General features: G+C 45.6%; 1 protein-coding gene across 7 annotated transcripts in view; it reads left to right on the top strand.

Moving 5' to 3' along the window:
• LOC141265383 (triple functional domain protein-like) overlaps positions 1–24,511 on the top strand; it is a 1,868,493-nt gene that overhangs the window by 817,537 nt on the left and 1,026,445 nt on the right. The gene's annotated exons all lie outside the window — the stretch shown is intronic.

The raw sequence follows: 24,511 nt of genomic DNA, 5'->3' as shown, positions 1-24,511 counted from the left end.
GCCTTTTTTATTTAAAAAGAGTGGGCAGCCCCAGTCTGGTGATTTTATTAAATATCGGTTAGTGTCTAAACCACTCATAAGTGATCCCAATGCCCCCCTATTGGCCCGACTTTGCACTAAGGTTGGGCCCAAAATTCCGGAGTAGAAATACATAAGCCTACATTTCCACTCTTTCCACTTTTCCCGCATACTTTACTAAACTGTTACCGAATGGTTATTGCTGTTATGATGTTACCATTATGCATGAGTTTAGTAGAGAACACGGCAGAGCTCGCTTAGTGCAATGAGTAATAATTAGTGTTGAGCGAGTATGTTCTATTAACCCTTTCGTCGAGTATGCTCGGGCCGAGCTCCGAGTATTTACAGCTGCTCGGTGATATGGTTAAATCGCTCCAGTGTGCATGATTTGCGACTGTTTGACAGTTTTATTACTTGTGAGGAATGTCTATTTCTTACACATTCCTCACATGTAATAAAGCTGTCAAACAGTTGCAAATCATGCACAAGGGAGCGATCCAAACATATCACCGAGCAGCTGTAAATACTCGGACAGAACATAGTCGCTCAACCCTAGTAGTAATCTGTAATTCTGAGAAAAATGGAATTGTTCCACTTTAACCCCTTCATGACCTTGCGGTTTTTCCATTTTTGTTTTGTCTTCCTCTTCCTCCATGAGCCATAACTTTTTTATTTTTCTGTCCCCATAGCCATATGAGGGCTTGTTTTTTTGTGGGACGAGTTGTACTTCTGGAGACATCATTCATGTTATGTGATGCACTGGAAAGCAGTAAAAAAAAATCCAAGTGTGTTGAAATTGCAAAAAAAAAGTGCAATTCCACAATTGTTTTTGATCAGATATCAAACATGTGTATGTATGTATATGTATGTGTGTATATATATAATATTTTTTTTTTTATTTAACCGGTGAAAGAACATTCGGATATTTGTAAGAGAAAAAGATTGAACTTATGTTGCCAATTTTCGAGACCTGTAGCATTTTCATTTTTCGGGGTCTGAGTGATGGATGATCTCCTTTTATTGCATTTTATTGCAATGTTGTGGCCGCCAAAAAAAACAATTCTGTGGTTACAATTTTTTTTTCTCATTATGCTGTTTATCAATTGGATTAATTTATTTTATATTTTGATAGATCAGAGATTTTTGAATGCAGCGATACCAAATATGTGTGTTTTTTATTTTTTTTAATGGGGCAAAAGGGGCCGATTTGAACTTTTGTGGATTTTTTTTTTTTCAGATTTTTTTAAAACTTTTTTTCACACTTTTTGCTGTTTTCAATAGGTCCCTCAGGAGAATTTAAAGGGTTATTCCCATCTCCAAGACTCTATCCCAATATGTAATAGGTGTACTAGTAATAATAATAGCAAATACCTCCAATTAGAAATGTAGTATAGTTTTTCTGATTCTCCATGTCTTCTTCCTCATGTGAAGGCATTGCAGGACCTTTGGTATTCATGGTTACGACCACTGATATAGTGACAGTTAACTAGTTGCTAGTGGTTGTAACCATACCTAAGATCCTGCAATGCCTGCATATGAGGGAAAAGACATAGTGAATCAGGAAAACTATACTATATTTCTAATTGGAGGTATTTGCTAATATTATTTTTACACCTACTACATGTTGGAATAGGATCTTGGAGTTGGGAATTGGAGTTGGAGTTTAAGCTACGATCGACTGTGCTATACATAAATCACGATCTCCTATAAACGCTGGCAGCAAGCAGGCATTCACAGTAGATTCATAATGACAGGCAATGGGGGTCATAAGCAGACCCCCAGCTGCCATGACAACCCATCGGCCAATGGGCGGAATGAATGTCACACTTCTGGCTGTTGTGTGTTAAATCCCACTGTCAATGAGTGACAGCAGGATTTAATACTTAAACAGCTGCAGGCAGAGCAACGCTCCACCTGCAGCTGTTAAAGGCACATGATCGATTAAATCAGTCATCATATGCTGAGAAAGATGTGATCTCGGCATATGGACCCAAATACCTCCAATTAGAAATATAGTATAGTTCTCCTGATAAACTATGTCGTTTACCCCATTTGCAGGCATTGTAGTTAGTAGCTTAGGTATCCGTTGTTGCGACCCCTAGCAACTAACTCTCACCACATGAGTGGTTATAACCATAGATCGTTAAGCTACTGTAATGCATGCACATGAGTTAAGCATAATGGGTTATCAGGAGAGCTATACTACATTTATAGTTGGAATTATTTGCTAATATTGTTATTAAATTTTTTTGTTGGTCAGGTAGCAATAGATTGCATACATAAAGGTATGGATGACATTATCTTTTGGAGAGCAATAACCATGTACACAGTTTAGGCGGGTGGATTGGATAGTACAAAAAATCCTTTTTGGAGATACTGAACTATATTTTCTTAATCAGTTCAATGCACCATGTAAAATAAAAATAATCAAAACCTCTCGTAGTGGCTTTTTTCCTGTGATGCCATTCTCAGCGTGACACTGGATATTGTTTTGTCACGTGATCTCTTCATCTACAGTAATAAGTGTTCAGTGATTGGCTGCTGCTGTTGCGTGATCCAACAATGTCATGTGACCTGCCAATGATAAGAGTTCCTGGAACTGTGCCACTGCAATAGGTGAGTATCGATTTGTTATTACTTTACATGGGGCTCTACAGTCTTTAAAGGGGTTTTCCACTTTCAGGAAAGTGGACCCAGTTTCTCTAAAATAGGGATGAGGAATCTTTTTTTTTTACCAGGGACAATTTGGATATTTAGACCATCACCATCACTCACTTAAAAATTATCAAGTTAAAATTTACCCTGCTATATTTGGTCAAACATTTAATTAACTCACCCTTAAATATGATGGCTGGAGCTGCTTCTCCTTGGTGTGGCTGTGATGTTAGATGATATTGATGACATTGCTACTTGCAACTACTTTTCCAGATTAATGTCGGTCTGGAAAGCAGTCGACTCTTTGCGATTAATTTTGAAAAGAACATGCTACAATAAGTTCTGAATACAAATGCATATTACACTGCAGATTTCCTCACGGGGAAATCACTGCTCACGTTACATTTATAGAACTCAAGCAGTGGAGAGCCTGCACTATACATATCACATAGGAGACACCACTACGGCGCTATATACATGACATAGGAGACATAGGGGCTGCAGCATATACATCATGTAGGATACACTAGAGAACATACATCACAGGAGAACCTGGTGCGTGAACATCACTAGAGATGCTGGTGCATGTACATCACAGGAGAAGTCAGGGGCATATATACATCATAGGAGCGGGTAGGGGAATATACATCACTGAAGGCATATACATCACAAAAGAGGCTAGGAGTATATACATCACAAAAGGGGCTAGGGATATATATATATAAAAATCCAGAAAATCACATTGTATTTTTTACATAATCAATTAGCATTTTATTGCATGAAACAAGTATTTTGATACAATAGAAAAATAGAACTTAATATTTGGTACAGAAACTTTTGTTTACCATTACAGAGGCTGTAAAAAAACGGGTTTCCTTCCAAAAATACCCGTAATTAACGGGGGAATTCTCCTACACCTCCTTTGAGGTCCTTTATTAACTATTAACATCAAACTTGACTATTAATAATTAATATCCACTAAGTTATGCCTTAACGTTATCTGTGCCTTATACTATATACCAACTGAGACAAAACCTTGTACTAATGAAAGGTATTTATTACACAAAAGTCTATAGTTAATATACTACTAACACAGTACACAATAATAACAGTATCACACAAGAAGGATATACAATTCCCAATTACCTAATATATTTTCCACCCACGTTACATCCAATAAGCAGCCCTCCCATCGAACATTAACTATCCCTTTGTGTGCAGAGTCTAGTAAGTAAGGGGATACAGGGGACAATACTTATCCAGATCTCCTTATCATGGTCGTCATCCAGAGTTAGAGAGAGGCACATGTCTCATGGTGGTCCAGTATTAGAGCGAGCAATGTGGTTGGCTCTGGAGCTTTTAAGCCCTCCACACAAGAGGAAGCGTCCAGCTACTTGTGACAGGAAATTATGTCTTATTCCCTGCCCACTGGCAAGGGACCATTGTTCATTTCCAACCATCCTAGCAAAACCTGTTTTAGCACATGACTGGACATTCTATTGAATCCTCTCTTCCCCCTTCAGTAACCACTCTCTGAGCTGAATTATATCAGTGGGATATATACTCTGCTTAAAAAAATAAAGGGAAAACTTAAACAGAATATAGCTCCAAGTAAACTTCTGTTAAATCAACCTGGCCACTTAGGAAGCAGCACTGATTGGCAATCAATTTCACATGCTGTTGTGCAAATGTAATAGACAATAGATGGAAATTATTGGCAATTATCAAGACACCCTCAATAAAGGAGTGGTTCTGCAGGTGGGGACCACAGACCACATCCCAGCACCAATGCTTTCTGGCTGATGTTTTGGTCACTTTTGAATGGTGGTTGTGCTTTCACACTCGTGGTAGCATGAGATGGACTCTACAACCCACAGAAGTTGCTCAGGTAGTGCAGCTCATCCAGGATGACACATCAATGCGAGCTGTGGCAAGAAGATTTGCTGTGTCTGTCAGCTTAGTGTCCAGAGGCTGGAGGCGCTACCAGGAGACAAGCCAGTACACCAGAAGACATGGAGGGGGTCGTAGGAGGGCAACAACCCAGCAGCAGGACCACTACCTCCACCTTTGTGCAAGGAGGAACAGGAGGAGCACTGTCAGAGCCCTGCAAAATGACCTCCAGCAGGTCATAAATGTGCATGTGTCTGCACAAACGGTTAGAAACCGACTCCATGTGGGTGGTATGAGGGCCCGACGTCCACAGATGGGGGTTGCGCTCACAGCCCAACACCGTGCGGGACGCTTTGCATTTGCCACAGAACACCAGCATTGGCAAAGTCACCACTGGCACCCTGTGCTCTTCACAGATGAAAGCAGGATCACATTGAGCACATGTGACAGACATGACAGAGTCTGGGGATGCCGTGGAGAGCGATCTGCTGCCTGCAACATCCTTCAGCATGACCGGTTTGGCAGTGGGTCAGTAATGGTGTGGGGTGGCATTTCTTTGGAGGGCCACACAGCACTCCATGTGCTCGCCAGAGGTAGCCTGACTGCCATTAGGTACCTAGATGAGATCATCAGACCCCTTGTGAGACCATAAGCTGGTGCAGTTGGCCCTGGGTTCCTCCTAATGCAGGACAATGCCAGACCTCATGTGGCTGGAGTGTGTCAGCATTTCCTGCAAGATGAAGGCATTGAAGCTATGGACTGGCCTGCCTGTTCCCCAGACCTGAATCCGATTGAGCACATCTAGGACATCATGTCTCACTCCATCCACCGACGTCACGTTGCATCACAGACTGTCCAGGAGTTGGCGGATGCTTTAGTCCAGGTCTGGGAGGAGATCCCACAGGAGAGCATCCGTAACCTCATCTGGAGCATACCCAGGTGTTGTAGGGAGGTCATACAGTCACGTGGAGGCCACACACAATACTGAGCCTCATTTTCACTTGTTTTAAGGACATTACATCAAAGTTGGTTCAGCCTGTAGTGTGTTATTCCTCTTTAATTTTGGGGGTGACTCCAAATCCAGGCCTCCATTGGTTAATAAATTTGATTTCTATTGATGATTTTTGTGTGATTTTGATGTCAGCACATTCAACTTTGTACAGAACAAAGTATTCAATGAGAATATTTGTTACGGGTCCGGGTGGTGGAACCCAGAGGGGCATAACTAAATATCAACCCGAACCGACCCTGGTCGGACGGCGGCTAACGACTCCGTGACCAGGGAGGATCCGGGCAGAGGGACCAGGTGCTACTCTGGGGACGACCTTGTAAGAGAGCAGGTGGCTCCCACGGGTCAGAAGGCAGGGACTGACCTATATGATGGATGGACACAGCAAGCAGGCAGAAGTCTCTGGTTTAGCTGACGGGTGGTCACGGTACGTGACAGCAGAGGAAGTGGTAGTCTCTAGGTTTACCAGGCAGGTGGTCACAGCAAGTGACAGCAGGAGCCTCCAGGTAGGCTATCAGGTGGTCACGGCAAGTGATGGCCAAGCAGGCGGAAGTCTCTAGGCTTGCAGGCAGGTGGTCATGGAAAGTGACGGCAGAGCCTCCAGGTAGGCTAGCAGGTAACCGATGGGTAGCAGGCGAGCGCTCCCAGGTGAGCGAGTTAACAGGCACGGCAGGTAGCATGCAGGTAACTGGCAGGTGCTTGCTGGTAAGCAGGTGGACTTGCCCATAGACAGACTGGCGGATGACCGGAGGCAGACTGTCGGGCTGGAGAGTAGACAAGCTGGCAGACAGGACTGGTAATCAGGCTGGCAACGGGACCTGAGGGCTGAAGCAGCGGTAAGTATACTTGTGCAACAACTTTTGCTCGGGCAACAACTTTTGCTCGGGGTGCCTTAAATATGTGAGGTCCTCCAGCAATTGGCCGGGGACTCCTTAGGCCGGCCGCTGCAGGAAGAGGAGCGCTGGAGGACGCCGCGCAGGGAGCGCGGAGGTGAGAGGGACGGTGTCTCTGCCTGGCAGGAGGCAGAGACGCCGATGCTACAGTACCCCCCCCCCTTTACGCCCCCTTTTTTTTGGGCTGGCAAGAAATTTTTCAAGGAGAAGCGGGGCGTGGATGTTCTCCTTGGGTTCCCAAGTTCTCTCCTCTGGGCCAAACCCCTTCCAATCCACCAGAAAAAAGATTTTCCCTCTTACCCTCTTGGTGGCCAGAATATTCTCTACCTCAAAAACGTCTTCAGCAGCAACCGGAGCAGGGGGAGTACCTGAATTATTGGAGAAAGAGTTAAAGACAGCAGGTTTGAGGAGAGATACGTGGAAGGAGTTGGGAATTCGTAAGGTGGGTGGAAGCTTCAACTTGTAAGCCACTGGATTGATCTGTTTGAGGACCTCAAATGGACCGATGAACCGAGGACCCAGCTTGTAGGAGGGTATTTTGAGCCGTACATGTTTGGAGGAAGGCCAAACCTTGTCTCCCGGACGGAATTGAGGCGGATCCAGACGTCTTTTGTCAGCAAATCTCTTCATCCGCTCGCAAGACTGAAGAAGTGCGGACCTAGTATTCTCCCAAATAGTGGAAAAATCACTGACCAGAGACTCCGTGGCAGGGTTGTCCACAGAATCGGAGATGGGAAACGGAATCCGGGGGTGTTGGTCATGGACTCGCAGATTGTGAGCCCTTGCGGCAGAGTCCTCTCTCCTCCTGTACCAGTCGCTGTCACATTGTGTTCAAGATTATTGTAATTGTTCTTGTATTATACCCCTTTTTCAAATGTAAAGCGCCATGGAATAAATGGCGCTATAATAATAAATAATAATAATAGACAATAAAGAACAGATACTTGGAAGTGGATTCGCTCTCATGATTGTTATAAGAGAATTCGGCCCATGGTAGGAGGTCCACCCAATCAGTATGGTGGGCATTGACAAAGTGCCGGAGGTAGCTTGTAAGGATCTGGTTGATACGCTCTACTTGACCATTGGACTGAGAGTGGTAAGCGGAGGAGAAATCCAGGTTGACATCCAGCAGCTTACAGGTAGCTCTCCAAAAGCGTGAGGTGAACTGAACCCCTCGATGTGGAGGGGTAGGCCATGGAGACGAAAGATATGGTGAAAGAAGTCCTTAGCTAGCTCAGATGTAGACGGGAGAACAGGCAGAGGAATGAAGTGGGCCATTTTAGAAAAGCGGTCCACAACCACCCAAATGACTGTACAACCAGCAGAAACAGGGAGATCGGTAATAAAGTCTATAGCTATGTGTTGCCACGGGGCAGCAGGTACGGGAAGAGGCAGGAGATGACCGGCTGGTAAATGTCTGAGAACTTTGTTGCGGGCACAAGATGAACAGGCTGAGACGAAGTCTACCACATCCTTACGCAGGGTAGGCCACCAGTAATGCCGGGTACTGAGCTGGAAGGTTTTCTTTTGGCCAGCATGGCCAGCTAGTTTAGAAGAATGACCCCAGCGAAGAACCTTCTTACGGTCTGGAACCGCTACAAACTTCTTTCCGGGTGGAAGACGAGTTACCTCCAAGGGGGCCACATTCATGACCTTGGAGGGGTCGATGATGTGCATAGGCTCCTCCTCTAGATCGGAGGACAGGAAAGATCGGGACAAGGCATCGGCTTTGACATTCTTGTCCGCCGGGCGGAAATGTAGGATGAAGTCGAAGCGGGCAAAGAACAAAGACCATCGGGCCTGACGTGGATTGAGTCTTTGGGCATTCTGGAGATATGCCAGATTTTTGTGATCCGTATAGATGATCACCAGGTATAGAGCCCCCTCAAGCAGGTAGCGCCACTCCTCCAGCGCTAATTTGCTGGCTAGCAATTCTCGGTCTCCTATGGAGTAGTTGTGCTCAGATGAGGAGAAGATTTTGGAGAAGAAGCCGCAGGTGTTACAACTCTCCTGTTAGTTTTTTTTTAGTTTGCTGGTCACATGACCATTTTTGCCTATTTAATCCGGCTCCGCCCTCCTGGCTTTGCTGGACTTCATTGTATTTACTACTGTTGTGCTAGCTTGGTGCTCTGTTGCCGTTCTCTGTTAGTTTTGCTAGGTCTTCTGACCTCTTTGCTTTTTGTTGTGTGTTTTTCTTTGACTGCTACGATTTCTGTTAGGAGGTGTCCAACTTATCCCAGTCCCTAGTTCTTGTAGGGATTCCTCCCTCACATCTATAGGTCTTCGTACAGACTAGCCGAGGACTTTAGCGGGTCTGATCGCAGGATCAGGTTCCCCGTTACATCGTAGGGATCAAGTTTAGTTCTATTGTAGGGACAGATCTCCTGTCTTTCCTTAGTCTCTGTAGCAGATCATAACAGTAAGTCCAGCCTTAAAAAAAAAAAAGAAATTTCTCTAAGGAAAGACCTCCAGTTTTCCATCATGATCTCGGTGCAAGATTTGGCTCAACGCTTGCAGGGATTCTCTCTGGAGGTGACCAAGCTCCAACAACACGTGAGTAGCTGTTCTGGAGCGCATTTTGTGGAACCAAATGTACGTCGGCCTGATCTATTTTTTGGCGAACAACAAGATTTTTTTTCTTTTAAAAATGCTTGTCTATTATATTTTCATTTGAGACCCGAATCCTCTGGTGATGAATCACAGCGCATAGGGTTCATAATGTCACTTTTGGGCAAAGATCCTCAAGGATGGGCCTTCTCTCTCCAACCTAGTGATCCGTGCTTTAGTTCAGTGGATAGTTTTTTTTCTGCTTTGGGTTTGTTGTACGATGATCCTGATCGTGTCTCATCTGCTGAGTCTGAATTAAGACGTTTGAGGCAGGGATCAGGTAATGTGGAAAAATATTGTTCTCACTTCCATCGGTGGTCTGCCCAGGTGGGGTGGAACGATTCAGCTTTGAAAAGCTTGTTTCTTGCAGGGCTAGGTGAAAGGGTTAAGGATTTACTGATTGCTTATCCCACACCGGGAAACTTGCAGGAGGCAATGCAATTAGCTATACGGGTGGACAGGAGACTGCGTGCAAGGGTTAATGAGAGCAAATCCTCTGCTATGTCAGCTTCGAGTCCTGAGAGGTTCTGTGCTGACAATGGAGAGCCGATGGAAATTGGGGCGATGGCACTCCGCTCTCAGGAAAAAGACCGCCGACTTTCTGAAGGCTTGTGCTTCTATTGCGGAAATTCTGGCCATTTTATTAAGAGCTGTGTGCTTCGTATGAAGAAAGAAAAAAAAATGGTCAGTCATGCCCGTATTGCCTGTTTAAATTCTAAGGGAGTATTCCTATCTGCCACTACTGCTGCTCAGGATGAATTAATTGAATTTCGGGTATTTGTGGATTGTGGATCTACTCTGAATGTGATTGATGGGGGATTCTTGGAAAAACTTAGATTAGAACCTAAAATTTTGTCATCCCCTATTGCTGTGGTTTCTGTCGATGGCTCTCCCTTGAAGAGTGTTACTCACAAGGTCTGTGAATTTCCCCTCACTATTAATGGTATTTATCAAGAGAATTTGGATTTGGTGGTATTGAATAATTTGCCTTCTCCAGTAATATTGGGGTTACCCTGATTAAAATTGCACAATCCTGTACTGGATTGGTCTACCAATGAAATTAAGTCCTGGAGCCCTAAGTGTTATGACAAGTGTTGTAACGGGCGCATTGCTGCTGTGGATAGAGGGGAATTGCCTGTACCTATTCAGGATTTTTGGAGAGTTTTTTCTGAGGAGGAGTAGCAGGTTTTGCCTCCCCATAGAGACTATGATTGTACCATTGAATTTGTCCCTGGAGCGACTCTTCCTAAGAGTCGTTTATTTAATCTTACTATTCCTGAGAGAAAGGCTTTGGAGGAATACATACAGACAAGCTTGGCCGCCGGTCACATTAGGCCTTCCAAGTCTCCTGTGGCTGTTGGATTTCTGGACTTTCGTGAGATTAATAAAATTACTGTACGCAATCCTTACCCACTGCCATTGATTCCTGATTTATTTAACCAGTTAGTGGGGGCCAAGTGGTTCTCTAAAATTGATCTCCGGGGGGCATACAATTTGATGCGCATGAAGGAGGGTGATGAATGGAAGACTGCTTTTAACACTCCTGTGGGTCATTTTGAGAATCTGGTGATGCCTTTTGGTCTCACCAATGCTCCAGCATTTTTTCAGAATCTTATTAATGATATCCTTAGACCTTTAATCGGCAAAAATGTGGTTGTGTATTTGGATGACATTTTGATTTATTCGCCGGATCTGGAGTCTCATTGGCGGAGCGTACGTGAGGTATTACAGTTATTAATGGACAATTCGCTTTTTGCTAAGCTGGAGAAATGTGAGTTCGCTGTACAGAGAATTAGTTTTTTGGGCTACATTATCTCCAGTGAAGGTTTTGAGATGGACCCGGTTAAAGTTCAAGCTGTGCAGGAATGGCCTAGGCCTATTGGTTTGAAATCGATACAGAGGTTTTTGGGTTTCGCCAATTATTACAGAAAATTCATAAAAAAATTTTCTATTAATGTCAAACCGCTGACCGATCTCACCAGGAAAGGTGCTAATGCGGTTCAGTGGACTTCTGAGGCCATTGAAGCTTTTGTGTTTTTAAAGGAGAGGTTCACCTCTGCTCCCATCCTTATGCAGCCTGATGTGACTAAGCCGTTTTTGGTTGAGGTTGATGCTTCTTCGGTGGGGGTTGGTGCGGTGTTGTCTCAGGAAAACAAGGATGGAGTACATCCCTGTACCTTTTTTTCAAAAAAATTTTCCGAGACTGAACTCAATTACGATATTGGTAATCGGGAATTGCTGGCGATTAAACTCGCATTTGAACACTGGCGTCACCTCTTGGAAGGTGCTGAATTTCCCATTCAGGTTTTCACTGATCATAAAAATCTGATCTATCTTGATGCTGCCAAGCGCTTGAATGCCCGTCAGGCTAGGTGGGCACTTTTTTTCTCACGGTTTAATTTTTCCGTTACTTACATCCCGGGTACCAAGAATGTTAAAGCGGATGCTTTGTCTCGCAGCTTTTCTCCCATGGTCGGTGTTGAGGAGGAAGAGGAGACCATTTTACAAGAAGGTGTTGTGATTGCTGCTTTCGACTCCGTTTTGGAGGATGAGATTCTTAAAGCACAGGAGAATGCCCCATCTAACACTCCCCATGGGAGGTTGTTTGTGCCTAGGACCTTTAGGAGAGATTTGTTTGTTGAGTGTCATGAGTCTCGGTTGGCAGGTCATCCAGGAATTTCTGAGACCAAGAGACTTGTGGGTCGCAGTTTTTGGTGGCCTGGATGGCAGAAGGATGTCATTAAGTGGGTGCGCCAATGTACTGTGTGTGCAAGATCCAAGTCTTCGCATGCTCCTGCTGCAGGGTTGCTTTGCCCTCTGGAGGTTCCTAGTGCACCTTGGACACATCTGGCTATGGACTTTATTACTGACCTTCCTCCCTCTGAAGGTTTCACGGTCATCTGGGTGGTCGTGGACCGTTTTAGCAAGATGTGTCACTTGGTTCCCTTCATCAAACTGCCTTGCGCTAAGACACTCGCTAAGGCCTTTGTCAAGGAAATTGTCAGACTAAATGGTGTTCCTACTGACATTGTTTCTGATACGGGACCTCAGTTCGTGGCTCGTTTTTGGCGTGCCTTTTGTGACAGGTTGGGAGTTCATTTGTCGTTTTCGTCCCGATATCATCCTGAGTCTAATGGCCAGACAGAAAGGAAGAACCAGGATGTTGAGCAGTTCTTGCGTTGTTTTGTGGCAGACAATCAAGAGGGGTGGTCTGAGTTTCTGCCACTTGCTGAATTTGCTCTTAACAACCATACATCCTCTTCTGCTGGGTGTTCGCCTTTTTTTTGTTGTTCTGGGAGACATCCGTCTTTTGGGTCATTCTCCAAATTGGTTTCAGCTGTGCCTGAGGAGGAGAGTTTTTCCGGTGATTAGGAGAGAGTTTGGACGGATGTGCGTGGTAATCTTCAGGAGGCTAACAAAAAATCTAAGAGGTACTTTGATAGGAAACGGCAAGAGGTTTTGTTTGCTGTTGGTGACATGGTTTGGTTGTCCTCTAAGAATCTGCGATTGAGGATTCCTTCTAAAAAATTGGGTCCCAAGTTCGTAGGGCCCTTTAAGGTGCTTCAGATAGTTAACCAATCTGCTGTTAGGCTGGAGGTTCCTACGTCCTGGAAGATTAATCCGGTGTTTCATGTTTCTCTGCTGAAAAAAGCTGATGTGTCGGATGGTGACGCCTCTGCCACTGTTCCTCCGGTGGTGGAGGACGGGGAATATGAAATTTCCCGCATCCTAAATTCTAGACGGTATAGAGGGAGTTTGCAGTATCTCGTCGCTTGGAAGGGTTTCGGACCTGAGGATAACTCATGGGTGAGGGCGGATGATGTTTCTGCTTCCAGACTTGTCCGAGCGTTTCACAGGAGGTTTCCTGGTAAGCCTGGGCCTAGGGGATCCGGAGGATCCTCTTAGAAGAGGGGGTACTGTTACAACTCTCATGTTAGTTTTTTTTTAGTTTGCTGGTCACATGACCATTTTTGCCTATTTAATCCGGCTCCGCCCTCCTGGCTTTGCTGGACTTCATTGTATTTACTACTGTTGAGCTAGCTTGGTGCTCTGTTGCCGTTCTCTGTTAGTTTTGCTAGGTCTTCTGACCTCTTTGCTTTTTGTTGTGTGTTTTTCTTTGACTGCTACGATTTCTGTTAGGAGGTGTCCAACTTATCCCAGTCCCTAGTTCTTGTAGGGATTCCTCCCTCACATCTATAGGTCTTCGTACAGACTAGCCGAGGACTTTAGCGGGTCTGATCGCAGGATCAGGTTCCCCGTTACATCGTAGGGATCTAGTTTAGTTCTATTGTAGGGACAGATCTCCTGTCTTTCCTTAGTCTCTGTAGCAGATCATAACAGCAGGTTACCATTCTTCCGGAAGAAAATTTTTGGGTGAGCCACGCTCCGGCTCCGGAGGAGGAAGCATCAACCTTCAGGTAGAATTGTTTATTGCAGTCCGGACGGTGCAGTACTGGGGCAGAGGAGAATGCTTGCTTTAAGGAAAGGAAGGTTTCTTCGGCTTCGGGCGACCATACCTTGGGATTTGCCCCCTTACGGGTGAACGCAGATATGGGAGCCGTCCGGGACGAGAAGTGTGGAATGAAGAGACAATAGTAATTGGCGAAGCCCAGGAATCGCTGCATCGCCTTCAACCCCTCCGGACGGGGCCACTTTAGGACAGCAGAGAGTTTCTCGGGATCCATTCGTAAGCCTGTCTGGGAGATAACGTAGCCCAGGAATGGAAGAGTGGTCTGCTCGAAGAGGCACTTCTCGTATTTAGCATAGAGGTGGTTCTGCCTGAGCCTAAGCAGGACCTGACGAACGTCCCTCCGGTGTGTGGGAAGATCCGGAGAGAACACCAAGGTATTGTCCAGGTATACCACCACGCAGGAGTAAAGAAGATCACGGAAGATGTCGTTGACCAGTTCTTGGAAGACGGCGGGAGCATTGCAGAGACCGAAGGGCATAACACGGTACTCATAGTGACCATCCCGGGTATTGAATGCCATCTTCCACTCGTCTCCTTGCCGGATACGGACCAGGTTATATGCTCCACGTAGATCCAGCTTGGAAAAGATCCTGGCGCCTTTAAGGCGGTCAAGCAACTCGGAGATGAGTGGCAGGGGGTATTTATTCTTTACCGTGATCTGATTGAGTCCTCTATAGTCAATACAGGGGCCTAGCGAGCCATCCTTTTTTTTGACAAAGAAGAATCCGGCTCCAGGCGGGGAGGTAGACTTCCGGATGAATCCCCTAGCCAGATTTTCTAAAATGTACTCAGACATGGCCCGGGTTTCGGCCGCAGACAACGGGTAAATACGGCCACGGGGGGGAGTGGCGCCAGGTACCAGGTCGATCGGGCAATCATATGGCCTATGAGGTGGCAATGTCTCTGCTTTCTTTTTACCGAAGACGTCAGCATAGGGCCAGTAAGGAGCCGGAAGACCGGGTAAATTAGCTGGTGTAGGTGGTGGACGAACCGGTACCTGGCAGGTCTTATGGCAGTCCGGCCCCCACCGGAGTACTTCACCGAATTGCCAGTTCAACACGGGTTCATGTGTCTGGAGCCAAGGTAGGCCTAGCAATAGGGAGTGAGAGAGTCCGGGTAGCACATGGAAGGAGATTTTCTCAGAGTGCAGCATTCCCACCTGCAGGGTTATGGGTTCCGTGATGGGCAGGATGATCACCGGAAGGAGTCTTCCATCCATGGAGGCGACTGACAATAGTTCAGCCAGAGACTTGGTGGGAATACGGTATTTCTCAACCAGGGACTGGGAAATGAGTTTACCAGCAGCTCCAGAATCCAGGTGGGCGAGTTCAAAGTGACGGTTCTTTCCCCAGGAGAGACAGACAAAGTCAGGGATGGAGAGGGTTTACTTTTGTCTAGGACGACCTCTCTGAGCGGTCCTAGACACTGGAGTTTCCCGGCCTCTCCGGGCAGGAACGGATCAGGTGCTCCTTACTGCCACAATAGAAACAGCTCCCCTCGGCTCGGCGTGACTCTTGGCGAGATTTGACCATCTTGGTCTGGTCGATCTGCATGGGCTCGGGTGAGTGCGCCCGGGGAGTGACAGATGAGGAGACAGGTCTCTGGAAAGTAGGAGCAAGGCGGGGAAACCTTCTCTCACGGGTGGTCTCTTTGGTGCGCTCTTGAAACCGGATGTCAATCCGGATAGCCAGCGACACCAGGTCATCCAGGGTGGTAGGTATGTCCCGACCGGCAAGCTAGTCTTTAATCTGACCGGAAAGGCCCTCCCAGAAGACGGACACCAGGGCCTCGTTATCCCAGGCAAGCTCAAAAGCGAGGGTGCGGAACCGTATGGCATATTGGCCCACGGTGAGACTCCCTTGGCGGAGATGTAGCAAAGAGGAGGCTGATGAGGTCTTACGTCCCGGTTCATCGAATACTTTCCGGAAAGCAGTGAGGAAAGACGACAGGTCGGACACCAGGGGGTCCCCTCTCTCCCACAGGGGATTTAGCCAAGCCAGTGCCTCCCCAGTGAGATGGGACATGATGAGAGCCACTTTGGCCCGGTCGGAGATAAACTGATGTGCCAACAGTTCAAAGTGCAGGGTGCACTGGTTTATGAAACCTCGAGCCAAGGTGGGGTCTCCACCAAAGCGAGGCCGTTCAGAAAGCCGGGGACCGGGGCCGGATACCATGATATTGATGGGCAGCAGTGCTGCCTGGGTGGGAGTCGTACAACTAGAGGCGGGTACTGGTGGAGCAGTCAGTGTGTCCAGGCGGGAGTTGACATTCCGCAGGTGGTTCAGGATGGATTCCTGTTGGGATCTCTGACGCGAGACTTCGTGGTGTAGGTCAGAGAGAGAGGGAGCTTGGGTGCCACTGGGTTCCATAGCCCGAGCAAACTGTTACGGGTCTGGGTGGTGGAACCTCTGTGCCGCGGTGCAAGGAGGGACCCAGAAGGGCGTAACTAAGTATCAATCCGAACTGACCCTGGTCGGACGGCGACTAACGACTCCGTGACCAGGGAGGATCTGGGCAGAGGGACCAGGTGCTACTCTGGGGACGACCTTGTAAGAGAGCAGGTGGCTCCCACGGGTCAAAAGGCAGGGACTGACCGGTATGACGGATGGACACAGCAAGCAGGCAGAAGTCTCTGGTTTAGCTGACGGGTGGTCACGGTACGTGACAGCAGAGCTAGTGGTAGTCTCTAGGTTTACCAGGCAGATGGTCACAGCAAGTGACAGCAGGAGCCTCCAGGTAGGCTATCAGGTGGTCACGGCAAGTGATGGCCAAGCAGGCGGACGTCTCTAGGCTAGCAGGCAGGTGGTCAGGCAAGTGACGGCAGAGCCTCCAGGTAGGTTAGCAGGTAACCGATGGGTAGCAGGCGAGCGCTCCCAGGTGAGCGGGTTAACAGGCACGGCAGGTAGCATGCAGGTAACTGGCAGGTGCTTCCTGGTAAGCAGGTGGACTTGCCCATAGACAGACTGGCGGATGACCGGAGGCAGACTGTCGGGCTGGAGAGTAGACAAGCTGGCAGACAGGACTGGTAATCAGGCTGGCAACGGGACCTGAGGGCTGAAGCAGAGGTAAGTATACTTGTGCAACAACTTTTGCTCGTGCACCTCCATTTTGGAGGAAGTGCCTTAAATATGTGAGGTCCTCCAGCAATTGGCCCGGGGACTCCTTAGGACGGCGCGCGCGGCCCCTTTAAGAGAGGGGGAGCGCGCACGCCCTAAGCACACTGCCCGGGAAAAAGCGCGCGCCGGCCGCTGCAGGAAGAGAAGCGCTGGAGGACGCCGAGCGGGGAGGTGAGAGGGACGGCGTCTCTGCCTGGCAGGAGGCAGAGACGCCGATGCTACAATATTTCATTCATTCAGATCTAGGATGTGTTATTTGAGTGTTCCTTTTATTTTTTTGAGCAGTGTATATAGACAGATATATATAGTATATACTTGCATGCATGGGCTAACATGCAATATATATATAAAAATTTATATATATATATACGGTACAGACCAAAAGTTTGGACACACATTCTCATTTAAAGATTTTTCTGTATTTTCATGACTATGAAAATTGTACATTCACACTAAAGGCATCAAAACTATGAATTAACACATGTGGAATTATATACTTAACAAAAAAGTGTAAAACAACTGAAAATATGTCTTATATTCTAGGTTCTTCAAAGTAGCCACCTTTTGCTTTGATGACTGCTTTGCACACTCTTGGCATTCTCTTGATGAGCTTCAAGAGGTAGTCACCGGAAATGGTTTTCACTTCACAGGTGTGCCCTGTCAGGTTTAATAAGTGGGATTTCTTGCGTTATAAATGGGGTTGGGACCATCAGTTGTGTTGTGCAGAAGTCAGGTGGATACACAGCTGATAGTCCTACTGAATAGACTGTTAGAGTTTGTATTATGGCAAGAAAAAAGCAGCTAAGTAAAGAAAAACGAGTGGCCTTCATTACTTTAAGAAATGAACTTCAGTCAGTCTGAAAAATTGGGAAACATTGAAAGTGTCCCCAAGTGCAGTTGCAAAAACCATCAAGCGCTACAAAGAAACTGTCTAACATGAGGACCGCCCCAGGAAAGGAAGACCAAGAGTCACCTTTACTTCTGAGGATAAGTTTATCCGAGTCACCAGCCTCAGAAATCGCAGGTTAACAGCAGCTCAGATTAGAGACCAGGTCAATGCCACACAGAGTTCTAGCAGCAGACACATCTCTACAACAACTGTTCAGACGAGACTTTGTGCAGCAGGCCTTCATGGTAAAATAGCTGCTAGGAAACCACTGCTATGGACAGGCAACAAGCAGAAGAGACTTGTTTGGGCTAAAGAACACAAGGAATGGACTTTAGACCAGTGGAAATCTGTTCTTTGGTCTGATGAGTCCAAATTTGAGATCTTTGGTTCCAACCACCGTGTCTTTGTGTGACGCAGAAAAGGTGAACGGATGGACTCTACATGCCTGTTTCCCACCATGAAGCATGGAGGAGGAGGTGTGATGGTGTGGGGGTGCTTTGCTGGTGACTCTGTTGGGGATTTATTCAAAATTGAAGGCATACTGAACCAGCATGGCTACCACAGCATCTTGCAGCGGCATGCTATTCCATCCGGTTTGCGTTTAGTTGGACCATCATTTATTTTTCAACAGGACAATGACCTCAAACACACCTCCAGGCTGTGTAAGGGCTATTTGACCAAGAAGGAGAGTGATGGGTTGCTATGCCAGATGACCTGGCCTCCACAGTCACCAGACCTGAACCCAATCGAGATGGTTTAGGGTGAGCTGGACCACAGAGTGAAGGCAAAAGGGCCAACAAGTGCTAAGCATCTCTGAGAACTCCTTCAAGATTGTTGAAAGACCATTTCCGGTGACTACCTCTTGAAGCTCATCAAGAGAATGCCAAGAGTGTACAAAGCAGTCATCAAAGCAAAAGGTGGCTACTTTGAAGAACCCAGAATATAAGACATACTTTCAGTTGTTTCACACTTTTTTGTTAAGTATATAATTCCACATGTGTTAATTCATAGTTTTGATGCCTTCAGTGTGAATGTAAAATTTGCATAGTCATGAAAATACAGAAAAATCTTTAAATGAGAAGGTGTGTCCAAATTTTTGGTCTGTACTGTATATCTATCTATCTATCTATTTATTTTTTTATATATATATATATATATATATATATATATATATATATATATACATATATATATATATATATATATATATATATATATATATATATACATATATATATATATATATATATATATATATATATATATATATATATATATATATATATATATGAACATATTGGGGCACTTCCTTTCTACAGAGGTCATACGTTTCCTGAAGTTCTTGACCAAGTTTGCACACACTGCAGCAGTGATTTTGGCCCACTCCTCCATACAGATCTTCTCCAGATCTTTCAAGTTTCAGGACAGTCGCTGGGCAACCTTCCGTTTCAGCTCCCTCCAAAGATTTTCTATTGGGTTCAGGTCTGGAGACTAGCTAGGCTAGTTCAGGACCTTGAAATGCTTCTTGCGGAGCCACTCCTTAGTTTCCCTGGCTGTGTGTTTCTGCCCATTGTCATTCTGGAAGACCCAGCCACAACTCATCTTCAATGCTTGCTGAGGGAAGGAGGTTGTAGGCAAAAATCTAGCGATACATGACCCCGTCCATCCTCCTTTCAATACAGTACAATCGTCCTTTCCCCTTTGCAGGAAAGCTCCCCCAAAGTATGATGTTTCCAACACCATGCTTCACGGTTTGGATGGTGTTCTTGAGGTTGTACTCCTCCTTCTCCATCCTCCAAACACGGTGTGTGGAGTTGATACCAAAAATTTTGGTCTCATCTGACCACATGACCTTCTCCCATGTCTCCTTTGTATCATCCAGATGGTCATTGGCGAACTTCAAACAGGCCTGGACATGTGCTGGCTTGAGCAGGGGGACCTTACGTGCCCTGCAGGATTTTAATCCATGACTGCTTAGTGTGTTACTAACGGTAATGTTCGAGATTGTTGTCCCAGCTCTTTTCAGGTCATTGACCAGGTTCTCCCATGTAGTTCTGGGCTGATTGCTTACCTTTCTCAGAATCATCCTTACCCCACAAGGCGAGATCTTGCATGGAGCTCCAGACTGAGGAAGATTGACTGTCATCTTGTGTTTCTTCTATTGTCTAATAATTGTGCCAACAGTTGTTGCCTTTTCATCAAGGTGCTTGCCTATTGTTCTGTAGTCCATCCCAGCCTTGTGCAGATCTACAATTTTGTCCTTGATGTCCTTAGACAGCTCTTTGGTCTTGGCAATGGTGGAGAGGTTGAAGTGTGATCGATTGAGTGTGTGCACATGTGTCTTTTATACAAATAACAAGTTCAAAAAGGTGCAATTAATACAGGTAATAAGTGCAGAGTAGGAGGGTTTTGTAAAGAAAAACTAGCAGGTCTGCGAGAGCTAGAATTCTTGTCAGTTGGTAGGTGATCAAATACTTGTTTCATGCAATAAAAATGCAATTTAATTATTTAAAAATCATACCATATGATTTTCTGGGTTTTATTTTTAGATGTCTCTCACAGGTGAAGTGTACCTACCGTAAAAATTACAGACCTCTCCATTCTTTTTAGGTGGGAAAACTTGCAAAATTGGCAGTGTATCAAATACTTTTTTTTCCCCCACTGTAAATAGGCCCTGTCCAGAATCCCTGTCTGCTCTCCCTCAAATCCTTCAAAAGCTTTACATTTGGAGTGCCATTTCGTTAAAATGTCCTTTCTAAATATCTATTTTTACACCTTAATCACTTTTGTAATTCGATTTATGGTAAAATACGTTACACCTCTTCTAATCCTGCTAATCCCTAAATGTTTTTTTTTTTAAACTTCCCTTCCTGTGACAATTCCTATGAGAGGAATCTCAAATGGGACATCACAGGAGGTGCTGCAGTTAATTATGACAGTTTCTTGCATTGCTGTCGGAGTTTGATTGAGTGTGTGGACAGGTGTCCTTTATACAGTTAGAGTTCAAAAAGGTGCAATTAATACAGATAATAAGTGTAGAGTAGGAGGACTTCTTAAATAAAGACTAACAGGTGTGTGAGAGCCAGAATTCTTGCTGGTTGGTATGTGATCATATACTTACTTCATGCAATAAAATGCAATTTAATTATTTAAAAATCATACAATGTGATTTTCTGTTTTTTATTTTTAGATTCTGTCTCTCAGAGTTGAAGTGTACCTACAGTAAAAAATGCGAACCTCTCCATTCCTTGTAGGTGGAAAAATTTGAAAATCGTCAGTGTATCAAATACTTATTTTCCCCACTGTATATACATTACAGAAGGGCCTGGGGACATATATGCATTACAGGAGGGACTGGGAACATACACATCACATAAGTGGCTGGGGACATACCGTATATACGTTACATTATGGCCTGGTGACATATATACATCACCGGAGGAGCAAGGGCTGCCGCTATTGTCTGCGGTGCTGGAAAGCGGTGCTCTGAGCATGCTGACATCACCCACAAAGTGCGTCCTGATGCAGAAGGTAATCTTTTATTCCATGCCCCACAGCATTTGGTAGTGTCAGTGATAATTAAAGGACCGATGGCTGGCGTTTTACTGACCCAAGCACTGCACTACCCAGGAATCTGCCCAGGGAACGGATAAAAGGGCATCATTTTATGCCCTGCGGACCAGAGGTTCCCCACCCCTACTCTAAAATAAGAAACAGAGCAGGGTACCCTCATCATTGCTCTCCCCCCATCACCCTCATCATTGCTGTACCCCACCACAACTCAGTGTTCTCAGTCTCCCCAGTGTATTGGATAAAAACAAAAAAAAAACACCTCTTTGCCCGCTCCCCTGCTGCATTGTCCTCACCGGCAATGTTCTCTCTGATACAGGCGCTCGCTGCATGATGATGTCATCAAGCTGCATGCATCTGTGTCAGACAGAAAGTGCTGGGCGGGCAGAGAGTAGAGGACATATCCCTGCAATTCCGCTGACATTCATTCATATAGGCAGCGGAGCTGCAGGGATCGCTCCCTGCCCTCTGTGTATAATGAAGGCAATCTGGCAATGGGCCTAGGGGTCCGAGAAACTGTTCAGCCACTGTGCAAGGGCCCCCGGGCCCCGGTACAGTTGCACCAGCGATCCAGTCATCCTATACTCACTAGATCGCTTTCGATGGATTTTCAACAGGATGAAGTCCTCTCTGGTCCCTGCACAGTGGGTACATTTTATGGGGAATGATATTCAGTACAGTTTAGGCATCAAAATTGCTCCCAGAAAACATGAGATCAGCTCTTCAGACCGCCATCTGGACTTTGAAGTGGCCTTGGAAGCATCCCCACTCATTCTGTATGAGAGTCTTGGACAAGACTTTAGTGACTTTCAAGTTGGTACCATTTACAGTTTATTTCAAAACACCTACCGAATGCCCTTCTGTCATGTTAGGAAAACAGTGCACTGGATTGTCACATTTGCCTTTTATTCACAGCCGCCAGTCTTCCTTATGGTGGTTAATATTACCCCTGTTAGTCTCGAGTCACTTTTTTCATCCCACCAGTCTCCTCTGCTAGGGGGCAATCTTCTGCCACATTTACGCTCAGGGAACTTAGGACAATTGTGAGAGGCTTCTCCCAATCAATGTTTTGCAGCTGAGAGCCGTCCGTCTGACGCTTGTGCATTGACTGCACCTTACAGTTCAGATTCAGTTCGACAATACTACTTCAGTGGTCTATCTCAATCATCAGTGTGGAACGCAGAGTCTATCCTCCATGTCGGAGGTCACATGAATTTTTGAGTGGGCAGAGGACAGAGTACAATTGATCTCGGCAGTCCTCATACCCGACGTAGACAACTGGGTATCAGATGTATTAAGCTGCCAGCGAGTAGCTGCAGGAGAGTGGTCACTTCATCCAGAGGTATTCAGGAAACTCTAATGTCCAACTGGGGGTCTGTATGTAAGGGAGACAAAGCAATAACTTAGGACAAGGATGAATCTCAAAGCCATACAATAAAACAAAAAAAGAATAGATCTACCTGTGGTTAAGCATTTTTGTTTCCCTGATCACAGACATAAAATTATTGGTATTAAAAAGGTAATTTCAAATCTCAGAGACAGAAAAGTTTGGGATTATAAACTCATGGTGACCTTTGACACCTTCAGAGCAGGAATGAATGTGTCGCATGGATTTATGTCATTCTACATCAACTAAGGAATGTAGTCCTCAGAACTGTGGGGTTATCACAACCCTGGACCAGACCTCAGTCACAGGACAATAAAATTTTCACACTCCTTATCTATGAACTACTCCAATATTTACAGCCAGTACTGTTTATCTCTGTCCCATAGTAATAGCTCTGCTTTACGTCACCTGTCTCATCTATTGCATTATTTGTGTCCTATTGTGTATAAATATGTGACTCTTCAGATTTTGTGTTATACTATGCCTGATGAAGAGACCTTAGTAGTCTCGAAAACTTGCAACTTGTTACCATCTTTTCAGTTAGCCAGTAAAAGGTATCAACCATTGAGGACTCTTAAATCTAAATATTTTTCTGTCTTTGGTGAGGCACTCCAAATGTTTATCTGATGATATCCAGGCTATAAACTGCAAGATGCTCAGGTTTGTCGCCAGGTCTTGAGATCCTCGGGCCGCCCTCAGCATTGGCATGCCCTTGGTCCCGTTTAATTCTGCCTTAGCTTTTTCCTCCACTATCCTTTCTGTCGAGCATTCTGAAGAAGATCATAGCAGAGGGGATTCTGGTCATCTGTTTGGTATGCAGATGTGATCAACTTCCTGGCAGATGCTCCATGGGCTCTCCCAAACCATCCAGATCTTCCTTCCCAGGGTCAGTTCTTCCATCTGAATTTACAGTTCCTCATTTTGACTTTATGGCTTTTGAAGCCACAATTCTGAGGGCAGCAGTTCTTTCAGAACCAGATATCCAAACTAGGAGCAGGACACGAAAGCTCTTTGTGCGGCTTCTAAACCACAGGACATGACTTTTCTTCAGGAGGTGGCACATGCTAGACAACTGTATTGCCCTCCCCTTGATCCTTGGGATCTTAATTTGGTGTTGGAGGTGCTTCAGTCTCCACCTTTTTGAGCCCATTAGAGAGAGACTTGTTTTGCGTTTTTCCTGCAGTGTTTTTTCGTATAGCCATCACCTTCATCAGGAGGATATTTGAGCTGGTGGCTCCCTCCTATTGTGTTCCTTACCTAATCCTGCATTAGGACAAGGTGGTATTGAAGCCCATTCTGTCATCTAAATGAAGACATTGTACTGCCTTCCTAAAGCCCTTCGGCCTCTCATCTGATGGAGAGCGCTTTACACAAGCTAGATGTCGTCAGGGCTCTACAGCACTATTTGTCGACCACTGTTCCATTTATACTTTCAAACTCTTTATTTGTCATACCGGAGGGCCCTCACAGAGGCCTGGCCTCCTCTAAGGCGACTATTGCTCGCTGAATTAGAACAGCGATTATTGAGGCTTTTAAGGCAAGGGCCACTGCTCTTCCTTTCAGGATTATGGCAGACTCTACGCTGGCAGTAGGAGCTTCCTGGGCTGTTCTTTACCAGGCATTGGTTTTGCAGCTCTGTAAAGCAGCTACTTGGTCGTCCATTCTTAACTTTTCCGAAGTTTTACTGGGTCCACACCTTTGCTTGGGCAGATGCAAGTCTTGGCAGGAAGATACTGCAGGCAACAGTTGCCTAGGCAGCAGCTTGAGCAACAGTTGAAAACTTCTGTGGTAAGAGTATAATATTTGGTTTACAGCTTTGGCATGTCCTATGGTTTCTGTGACTCCAATGAAGTGACCACAAAATAAAAAAATATTGGTACTCAACGTAAAATCTCTTTCTCGTGGTCTATATTGGGTTACAAAGCACAAACCCTTAGTTGCATGGTTGGGCGTACATTATTTTTCTTTAATTATTTTTGCTTCTCCTACTGCTTTCTCACTAAACT

Source organism: Phyllobates terribilis, unplaced genomic scaffold, assembly GCF_046119375.1.
Source record: "Phyllobates terribilis strain yellow unplaced genomic scaffold, ASM4611937v1 Scaffold_4__5_contigs__length_816908805, whole genome shotgun sequence".
Taxonomy (NCBI): Eukaryota; Metazoa; Chordata; class Amphibia; order Anura; family Dendrobatidae; genus Phyllobates; species Phyllobates terribilis.
The sequence above is the reverse complement of the archived record's forward strand: the minus strand, read 5'-3'. Positions and strand labels throughout refer to the sequence as shown.